An 11662-nucleotide genomic window follows, 5' to 3' on the forward strand; every position below is an offset into this window, starting at 1 on the left:
ATGTTGATACTGGACAATCCTCCAAAACACTGGATTACACTCAATATCTGCCAGTGACAAATGCATGGATGGCTGAGGGTATTCAGAGACATTATAAAAGGAGAGACTCACTTACTACAGAATGTTGAATCCCACCAAAGATGGTGGTTGTATGACCCATGTCCTTGACCTTGCTCCTACAGAGTCAGTCTACTTTGCAACATCCAAACCAGAAAACATCTATCTAATTGTGTCATTACACTGACGCAAGCACAATTTTGTGAAGCTGTGCATAGCACAAGAATAACCTGGTGGTTAAAAGACCTTTTAAACTTGTTTTAGGTCAAAGTCATCAAACTTTTCAAGTGTTTTTTATTAAATTTGAATGGTGATTCTGGACATGCAGCTTTAATGTCCATTGAAACCGCATTTCTTGTTACCGCCCCATTGATTTAGGACTAAAAAATGTGGTTAGAGTTAAAGAAATGCTGGTTATGTTTTAAAGAGGAATACATCAGTTTTAGACTTCACACTCCAAACAAACCACCACAGCGCTACTTCGCGTATTGGCACCAATTCAAGCACTACATGGAAATTGTAATGTGCAAAATCAACCAAAACAAATAAAATTACAAACTTAAATAATCCAATTTTTAAGGTCCTGATTGTGTGCATGTTGAAATTATAGTACTGAATAACGGACTGTTTGCAGATTACTTTTTCCTTTCAAAGCCCTTATTGCCCCCCAAAACTCCAATCTCCTTATACATAGCCAAAGACCGTCAGGCAGAATCCTGCTGACTGTTCCCACCTCATGCTTGAAGAACAAAGAGACCGAGTGTTTGCTGCTGAGCCAAGCTTACAATCTCCAAGCTAAAAAATGAAGCCAGCGTAAAAGTACCAAAAACTGCAGTTCCTTAAATGTTCACTTGAGGCTGTGCCAAACCCAAGCCACTTCACAGCATAAATAAACACATTTACAACCTGGTACAAACATTTCTTTTGGTCTTGATAGATAATTTACCCAATCAGGACAACTGTATGGGGCTGGTTTTTAATATAACTCACCTACTTAAATTGTATTAAGGCTTAAAGTTATGCTGCATAACTTTAAGCCATTAGTCTTTTGCTGTGTACACATTCCTGTTATATCCCAAGGAACTATTATTTCTGTGATATTGATATTTCAAAATGGTTTTCACCATTGTGGTTTCAAATGATGTGTAATTAGGTCCATTCAAAATACACAATCAGATATTTTACTTGGCCTGTATTGGTTAAACATAAGCAGTAACCTGGCAAAGACTGCAGTTCCTTGAATGTCCACTTGAGGCTGGCTTTAAAAGTGGGCCAGTCCTAACAGACCCCCATGTTACAGTATCCAACATTCCTGCATAATGCATAACAAAGGTGCCTCATATAATAGCCCATGGCCATTTCTATTTAAGGTTTTAAATGGGTTGGCGTCACTTTTTTCCCCACAATCTTCACTATCATCATGGTCGACCAAATGTCCGGAAGAGTTTATCTTTTGTATACAAACTGCTCCAGCTGCAGAAATGTTAAAGTTGTTGATGAAAATTCATCTGTTTTTATTGGCATTCGATTTAAGTAAATTTAAGTAATTTGATATAATTTATATAATTTAATTGCTTTTACACATGTAAATACCCGTCATTAAACATTTAAATGTCTAAAACACATGATGTCATGTAAAATTGGGGCTAGAAAAAAAATATGGAAACTTATTGGACTGTTTTTCTGAGATGGTTACTTTGTTACTTTACAGTATGTATTCCATGTCCAGGATAGTACCAATTTTTAATTGTGTTATGTTTTAGTTACATTTTTTATTCAGTGTACTACCTCCACTTCATATGATGATCTCATGTCAGTGATGTGTTTACAGCTTTCTGCTGTCCCTTTGAAAGTAAAAAATCCATGAACGCAGTTTTAACGCTTCCCTTAACACAACCTGAAGGACCTGAACCCAAAAAATACTTAAAAACAATCCTCTGATGTAAAGTGTCCAAAAATCTGCATATTTTCTGACACCCATTGCAGTTTTCTATGATAATGCGGGACAACAATTGCTCCTCCCACCTTCCACAAATCACCATTTCTTCCACATACAGATGTTCAGACTTTTAGCTATTTTTTTAAAACCTAGAATAAGTGGTGTTAAAACCATCACATCCTGTACATATATGCATATAACCTGCACCATCACCCCTCGTCTGCTCTGTGTTCTCTGTGTTTTCACTGCTGGAGGTAACTATGACGAGGAGATGCTGTTTATGGATGCTATCCCAGGTGGAATATTGCTGGTGTATTGCCCACCAAACAGATGTCTCCCCTGAATTAGTTACCTCTGGATCCTCCCTGAATACCAAATCAGGGAAAACACACAAGTTGTGCCCAATTCTGATTTATTCATCCGGTCTGTACCTCATGACTAGACAACAGCATGCAAATCAATGGCATCTGTTACTCATTCATGGTATATCGTATATATCTGTACACTATACTGTGTGTATATAGCAGATGATGCTTTATTGATTTGTCTCCTACAAGGATATCATAGATAAATAAATGATACGGCCTTGAATTAAAGGTGGTGCTGCTGTTTCTGACACCACCACCACTGCTGGGATTTAAATGACCGCAAGGAAATCTCTGAGCTTTCTGAACCAAACACAGGTTGCAACCGTATTGCAGTGACATGACGAGGTGGTCTAGATTCGTCTGTTCGATCACGGTTACATCATTTCCTCTGTTACAGTGGGAGGGCATGAAAACAAGAGCAACTCATGATATCACCCCCTCTCCTCCTCCTCCTCCTTTAGCCGACCAGCGGCCCAGCCTTTCTTTATTGATAGTGGAATGCTTGACAAAGCAGGGTAATTAAAGCAATAGTGCCGGTTGGGTTTCATTGATAAAGATTGGAGCCGATGCACCTCTCAGTGGTGTGTCAGCAGCAGAGAGCGCCCGTCCCCTGGATCCCTCATTCGCCTTTCATCTCCCCCACTCAGCCATGAAAAATTCATCCAAGACCTCCAGAAATATTTATTGTAAAATCTTAGGGAGAAGTGGTAGCACTGAAAAATTCATGGCCTTATTCGCCTCCAACAGCTGTGGACCCCTTAATTAATTTGATTGCTCACATTACACAATAAATTCATTTATGCAATATTTATCTGTCCTTTTCCTCAACCTGGTCTAACCAAACACACATACATACAAAGCTAGTGTGTTCTTGCTGTTCTTTTGTCAAAGCCTGCTCTATATAATTATACTTTAAAGGGGTTTCATTTGGTTACCCTGCCAATATATTTTTCTTTCACACAAAGCCACTGTTCTGGAATCGCTGACATAATGTCTTACTCTTCTGAAATAAAGACATCTATGGTATTAGTACAACAATAAATATAAAGAATGTTGTTAGGAACTTTTTATGTCTCATTTGAAGGTTTGTAATTTTGTGTTTTTTAATGTCTAAAATTAACAAGTCGTGCTAGCAGCTCTGAGAAAACGAAACTACATTTTAATGTCAGCACGCTGACAGTTACTAAGCTAATGCTAAAATGCTGAACAAAAACAGTAAATATAGTAAATATTTTACCTGCTGCACATCATAACATTAGCGTGGCAGCATGCTAATATGCTAACTGGTGTTTTTCGGGTATAATGCTTAAGATGGAGAGCATATTGTAGTCAGCCAGGGATACTCAACCTGCTTTGCCTGGGGGCCACTTTTTGCAAAATGACAGGAGGCCAAGGGCCAGTTAATAAATAAACACTAATATTTATCAGGTAAAATGAATAAACATTAAAAGGCTCAGAACTCATCTTTTTTGTGATTATTTAGTTTCAAATTACAGTAACTCCAGCCATGGGACATCACTGAACATATATTAGATGAAAAAAAAAGTGTCAGTTTATTTTTATTGTGAATAGAAAATACCTGGCAGGCCGGCCAACACCCTATCAGGCTGGAAGATAAGTATCACCACAGTAAACATTATACTGGATCAACATCAACGTGGTAGCACGCAAACATTCGATACTGAGCGAAACACAAAGAACAGCGGTGGTTATCAGAGTTTTGTTTATGAAGCAAATTATTAAAAAAGAAACTCAAACAAGTATATGCCCCCATAAAAGACAGAGAATTTAAGAAATTAGTATTTTGCTGTTTACACATTCCTATTATATCCCAAGGAACTATTATTTCTGTGATATTGATATTTCAAAATGGTTTTCACCATTGTGGTTTCAAATGATGTGTAATCAGGTCCATTCAAAATACACAATCAGATATTTTACTTGGCCTGTATTAGGTTAAACATAAGCAGTAACCTGGCAAAGACTGCAGTTCCTTGAATTTCCACTTGAGGCTGGCTTTAAAAGTGGGCCGGTCCTAACAGACCCCCATGTTACAGTATCCAACATTCCTGCAAAAATGAATGTGTTTGCCATTGATGGAGATTTAAAAAAAAACACCAAAGAAACATGATTTTTTTATACAGAATCAGGGATGAGATTATATATATCAGATTAACCTTTAGGTACCAAATATTTTATTGATAACCTAAAAAGGTTTCTAAGTCATTGTGTTTTCAGTGCTGGAGTTTTCATTTACTGGGTTAAATATGTAACCTGATCTTGATGCTGGTAGTAATCAATCCTCTTAGGGACATGAATATGTACACCAAATTCATGGCAATCCATCTAGCACTTGTGAAGTATTTTACCAAAAATGTTAGGCTTGGACTACTGAGAAACATTCGTGCCAATAACCAAATATAATGGCATTTATTATGATAGTTGTTGAGATATTTCATTCTAGATCAAAGCAGTGAAAAGCATAACAGGCCAGTGTTGCTAACATGGCTAAAGCAGTTCTTCCATGAAGCAAGTGGTGCATTATAGTAGTTATTTAAGATTTTAAAATAATTTAACATTTTTTGACAGACTGGGAGAGAATTGCTATAACAGCCATCAGTGCAGTATATGAATTTCTACTTGGATGTCCATTATTTGCGTTGCTTGATGTGTATTTTTCTTCTTTTACATGTAAAACTTGACACACATCAGTGAGGCTGCTGTTTATAATGGTGACTGCTGACAGTCATGTTGCTTTGTTGCCGTTCACATGTGTCACAGTAACTAATTTAATGCAGAAAAACACTGCAGGACAGTCCTTTTATCCAGCATATTAGATGCCCTGCCTCTGTTCTCAAACACCGAGCAGTAACATTACTGCTTCCACCAAAACCCCAAATGATTCTAAACCTCTGTAATTCTTCTGCCTCTTTAGGATGTAGCATTTTGTTTCTGAAATTGGAATGTGGGCATCCACAAAGACAAAATGATATGCTTCAGGATTGGATTTGTCAGGTTTTTTCTACATTCATATGAGCAGCAACCAATCTGTAGGAAGCCATGACAGCTAGTAACAGCTCCATGTGACAGGTGTCTTCCTCCGGTATGTAATCATAGTGTGAGGACCCATGCTGTGCAAAACAGACAACAACAGTTTTTATAATGATGGAATATCCACAGCATGCAGACTTAAAACGAGGAATCTTGACGATGCTTCAGATGCACTTTTGAATTGCATTTTTAAGTCAATAGCAGCAGTAGGAGAAGCACAACCTGATAATAACACGCCGCCTTCTAAGAGGGTGAACTTGCAGTTAGTGAATTGCAGTAGATGATAATGAGATAATGGAGCCTATCTGACAATTCATTACCTGTGGACCCAGGTATTCAGTCTTGCTGCCCACTGAGACTTGGTACCGGTCCAGTCCTGCACCAGATGTAAGCCTGAGGGGAGTACTGGGTCAGGGTTAATGGCTTTAGCATAGTATCATGTTCTGCTCTGTTGAAGTCCACCCTCTCGCCCTGCCAAGAGGGCTAAGAGGTCAGCGGGGACATTAGTCTCAGCCCGATTCTTCATTAGCCTTGCTAATTACAGGGCTCCTCTACAGGGATGGCAGCTCCTGCCTGGGACGAGGCTCGTGCTCTTCTGCCTCCTGTCTCTTCTTTACACCACCACAGGCCTCGCCATATGCTGAGCACTGATGCGCTCCTAGAAAACAGACACTGATTCTCGCCTCAGTGCTCCTCCAGCCAGCTTTGACATACAGTATGTCAAGTCAACACATGTCCACACACAGGATCAGTCGCTGGACGACGGTGTCTGACATGGAGCCCTAGAATTTTGAACGCTGACAGGCTCTATTTTCTGCCACGAGAGCGCTCTCTTACAGGTCCTTTGCACTGTTATCGATGGAGGAGTGGCCTGTGACATTGCCTTTGGCCTCTATTGCCTGTTGTTGTTATGTGTAAGACGGCTCTTCCAGCGCTGCCTGCTGGGCGAAGTGTCAGAATGATGATTGCTTTCTGACCTTGGCCGGCTCTCCATTACATCCATAATGAAACCTGCACTCCCTCTGCAGCTGCCTCTAAATGGTAAAAGGTGCCTTGCTGTATGTCTTTGCCTTTGATTTCACACCGTTTCTGGCATTTGATCCTTAACGTGTTTCCTCTTTTGGCGACCATTCAACTCTGGGACCTGTCATCATGGCATAGAAGTTGGGTGCCTTCATTCATTCAGCTTGTCTGCAGCTCTTTGATTCGGCTCTGTGAACAAGTAGGAGGGACCTTTCAGACCGCCTCATGTCTTACGACTTTGAGCAAACCTGTGACCCTAATGTGGAAAACTAACCTCGCTATAATTCAAAGAAATTCTTCTCTTGCTATAAACAGACAACAGAAATACCCCTCAGTGGCGGTTATTTCAGTTGGTAGAATTAGTTAAAGAAGAAATATCTTATTTTTTGACTATAATGCAATTATTTTTAGAAACAAAATTTCAAGTGTATAGGTGGTGTACTATGTACTGTATGAAACTAAATAAATGTGCAGGCGCTTGCTGCGTTCATTTAATTGGTGACTTGGAGAATGGTAAAGCTAGAAGTAAACAAAAAAAACTACAAATTTAGCACACTGAAAAACAAATAAAATGTTAGACTTACTGAAATGGCACAGCGATAAATTGAATTAATTCGCCTTTTTAAAACCTGATGATTTGAAAATGTGCCAAATCGTAAAATCGAGGCCAGCTTAAATATATAACAATACAGATTCTACTTCTGCCTTTCACGACTTGTGCACTGGCGTTTGCTTCCACCTCTCATTTCCTTCCGCGAAACACTCACACCCCCGTCATGGCGGACAGAACAGCAGATGAAGAGTTGGTCGCGAGAAAAGGGCCTCATGTTACATCGATCATATAGAAGTGGTTCGGCTTTGACAGGACTGACACAGAGCAAACTACAGTCATGTGCAAGGTTTGCAAAAGTACTGTGAAAACGAAGAGTAGCAGCACAACTAAGCTCTTTCAGCACCTCTGGCAGAGGCATCCTAAAGAATGGAAAGAGTGCTCGCAGCTACGGGAGTGTGGCATGGCTAGCACTAGCCATAGCAAACAGACCGCAACGAAACAACAAAAATCGATTAAAATCGTAATCGTCCAAGATGACTAAAAAAAAAAATCGAGATTTTATTTGTTGGCCATATCGCCCAGCCCTAGATCTGGGGTTTTTATTGGCTCAGAACAGGCCTTTGAAGCGTGATCAATCCACTTAGTAAGGACTCTGTGCTATGTTAGTTGTCAGAAATCAGTGCATTTCTCTGTGATTTCTGATCATGGAACAATCAAAATGCCAGTTATATTTGAGCAAATAAAACCCCAGTTAACAAAACTGGACATAGAGCTCAGTGTTCTCAGTGACAGTGCTGTCACTTATGCCACCACTAAACCTCCACCTTCTTTATGAGGATCTTTTAATCTGCTAAAGTTGAAATTGTCCTCAAATGTTGTGTCACCGATGCCCAAAGACACAATCTTGTTCTGTTTGCAAAGCATAAAGGCCACATACTCCTTCCAAATATCAAATATTCTTTTACTTTAGCATTTTCAGAGTAAACAGTGATGACTTACAGTTTTGAACGTTGTCAGCTTGCCATAGCTACTATGGTTATTAGCCACAATAGCTGTGAAATCACAATTTTGCACACAGTTGCTGGTATTTGATACTTAAAATGTTTTCTCTTGTGGTGTAAAATTGACCAGATACACATCTTATTAACGGTTTAACAGTTTGTTACGACTTTGTTTTTAATGTAGTAATTTGACTTATATGGCAGCTCATGCAATTCAAGATCCAAGATTCTTCAAATTCCAATTTTTATACCATTCAGTCTCCACCAAAGCAGTAGGATATGCTTGCTCATTTTAATTAACACTATATATTCTTGAATAAAAATTGCAAGTGGACAGCAGGTCATTTGCTGTAAGTGTATATTATCATCTTGTGCTCTTTGAGAGTGAAGGAAGAGAGACGAGTGGTTATTAACAAGTGAAAAAGTGGAAAAGGGAGCTTTGGAGCAGCACAGAGGTACCATCCCATAACTTCTCTGCACATAGGCCTGTCTGAGGAGCCCCATTGATCAGCGCAGAGTCTCTTGTTCAGCACTAACCGCTATCCCTCATCCCAAACTGTCACAAAGCCATCAAGATCAAATCCCGCTTCTACATGGCAGGCCTGAGAGTGCGTTTCCCTCTGATACCATACAACCCCAATAGACAGGGGAGCGATAGAAAGCGCCCAGTAGAAAAACTAGAACTGCTGCCACATCTTTGGCAACCATTACTGCCTTTTTTTGTGACACGGTTTTTGATATGTCACCTTCTGATCTGACGCGGGTTTCTGCTGGTCTCGCCTCAAGGGGTCGGGGGGTAGGCTGCGCTTGCAGAAAAGTCGGCGAGAAAACGAGCACTTTGCATTCAATTGCTCCCCGTTTGGTACTTCTTTCCCCACCGCATCTGAGGAAGAGAGCAGACAAACAGATATCCAGAGGAGCTTTCTCTCCTTTTTCATCCCCATTGTCAAGTTAATTTACAGCAGAATCTTCCTGGATGCAGGATGCCAAGTGAGTTATTGATTATTTTCCTCCCGCTCTCAGAGCCATCATCCTGAGCCTTGATGGAACAATGAGGGAGGGTTGGGCCCCAGAGGAGTGGTATGTACAACTCTGTACACGCCACTTTACACTTGTAGTCACTGTCGGGAACATACAGCGGAATTCAATTTACACTGCTTTTAGACAAATGTAAACATGCCGCATGCAACGCGCAAGTGCAAATCTCAGTAGTGTGGGGTCATCGCACGCAGGCAGGCAGGAATGTGATTTGACTTCCACTAAAGGATGTGTAAATTAGACAGGAAAAGATATGTTTTATGAGAAGTACATTCTCAAAACAATAGCTGTGAAAACACATTTTTTGACTGTAAGAAAAAAAAAAGAAAATTTGATGACAGCAATGTGACGACAGTAAAACCGGCATCAACACAATGGAAGCAGTTCAAATCTGCCTTTGTTTTACTGCTAATTTAACAAAATAAATTAATTCCGTTGCAGGGGGATATCAGATTCAGAGAGCATCTGGGGAAGGCTGAGTTTCTGGAGGAAAACGAGGAGGAGTGACCCGGTGGAACATTGTCAGAAAGTCAAAAAGCCTCCCTGACTCGACTAATCCCTTCGACTGTGAAGCACTCCCTCCTGTGATTAACTGTCTAATGAACATGCACAAAGACAGCAATGAAATAGGTCAGAATAACGCTTCCTAGGCAGTTTGGTAAGACTTTTGTCCTCTGATGTTGTGTAGATTAAAAATTCTTCCTCCATTCCCTCGGAGGCAAACATTTAACCAAAAGATTAGGGCAAATAAAACACTTGGCCTTCGATCATTAACTGCCTCAGTCTGCATGTTGCCGTCCTTTAAGTTGAGCATTTACCAGAAAAAAAAACTAAAGAAATCCTACACGGCGGCGTATATTCATCAAACACTGATCATCATCTGTTTGCATGTTCTCAGATTTCTATAACAACATGGTTCTGCTTCACACTGTGATCATGTACTGCAGTCTATAACGCTCCTCTCCTCAGTCTGTGGTTTACATCAGTGTTTGCCAACAGTTGGCTCAATCAGTTTTATACTGTGTCATCAAAAGAAAATCAAACAGAGGGATTGTTGCTTTTGATGTGAACAGATTAAACCATCAAAGATTTTAATTGTTTCTAAAACGCTTTCAGATCTTTAGTATTCCCTTTGCTGAGACCGTCTTCCATCTGTCTCCCTGTACCATGAAGGGGGATGCAGACGCACACACAGGACAAATGTAAGGCTCTGATAATTACGCTCTGCTCACACATTAGAGGCTAAAAGTTCTGCTACTCCCATTAATTTTTGAACTATTAATTCGCCACTATTGTCTGTACTAAAGATCAAACGATACACATTTCATCTTTGATTAACTCAAACTTAACTCTTTGATTGTCACAGGACTTGATGATGCGCCAATGAAAATATCTGTCCTCGTACTTTCTTCATGGCATGAAGACACTTGTCTTTATTTAACTGGGAAACGTTTCACTGAGATTAAGAATAACACATAAAACGATTTAAAGACAAAGGTAAATACTGTGCAATAACCACAAAGAAAGCAATGGCGTGTTTAGCTAAGCTAATGAGCTAACCGGACCAAGAGATTAGAATCAGGCAACACAGCAAAGACACATTTTTTTGTTTCTCAATATGCACAATATGAATTATCTGGTGTTAGAGATGACGGTGGACGTATTTGTGTGACCTCACATTATTTGGATCATACACATTGTGAAAACTGTGAGCTTTGTCCTTAGCTTATTCACCGACAACACGAACGACAATGTAACTGTAGTGCTGGAATTCTACTGCAAGCTATAGGTCACGAATAGAAAACCAAAAGAATCTTCTAAAAATGCACTCATTGCATTACTTTTAGCATTGTATGTAGATTTTTTTAAAATTTACTTGTATAGTTCAGTACAAAAACACAGCTTCAACTTAGGAAGACCCAGAACTTAATATAGAAATAGAAATATAGACACAGATAATGAAAAGAAATTTGGAGTCATGCTTTTTCTTTTGTGTGTTAAATGTGTGAGTGAGACTTTCCATCTTGTCCACTCATATGACATATGTCTTTATAAATCTACTATTGGTCCGCATGTTTCATATCTATGATCTATATCTGTTAGAAAAGAACAGGAAGCTGTTGTGTTTCCCCTCAGGACTTCTTTCTGCTCTATGTTCCCAGAACCCCTACTGAACTGGGAAAAGGGCGTTTAAGTACGCTGCTCCCTTTGCCTGGAATCAGACAAAAATTGGTTGAGTCTTAAAGAGCTCATTTCACCAAACGAATTCAAAGCAACTGTGTGTGACTTGGAGGCAGACATATTTGGGTATTATGGCTGACTCGCACTGGCCCTGACTGATGACACATTTTTGTGATGTTATGATACTGTAATGCACTCTTAATATTTATGTAAAGAGTTTTATGTGTGATTCTTAATCTCAATGACACTCCTCCTGTTTGGAAAAAAAAGTTAGTGAAGACATTTAAAAAAAACAACCTCTTCTTCCAAATGAATGTGTCAAATCTGAGGGTTTGCTAACAACCTGTTGGATACCTTGAACTTTGGTGTTTCTTGGTGAAATGGATTTATTTATTTATTTACAAAATAGCAATGATCATCAGCCATGTTCCATGAGTGATATGTCATATTT

This window comes from Acanthochromis polyacanthus, chromosome 4 (genome assembly GCF_021347895.1).
Source record: "Acanthochromis polyacanthus isolate Apoly-LR-REF ecotype Palm Island chromosome 4, KAUST_Apoly_ChrSc, whole genome shotgun sequence".
Taxonomy (NCBI): Eukaryota; Metazoa; Chordata; class Actinopteri; family Pomacentridae; genus Acanthochromis; species Acanthochromis polyacanthus.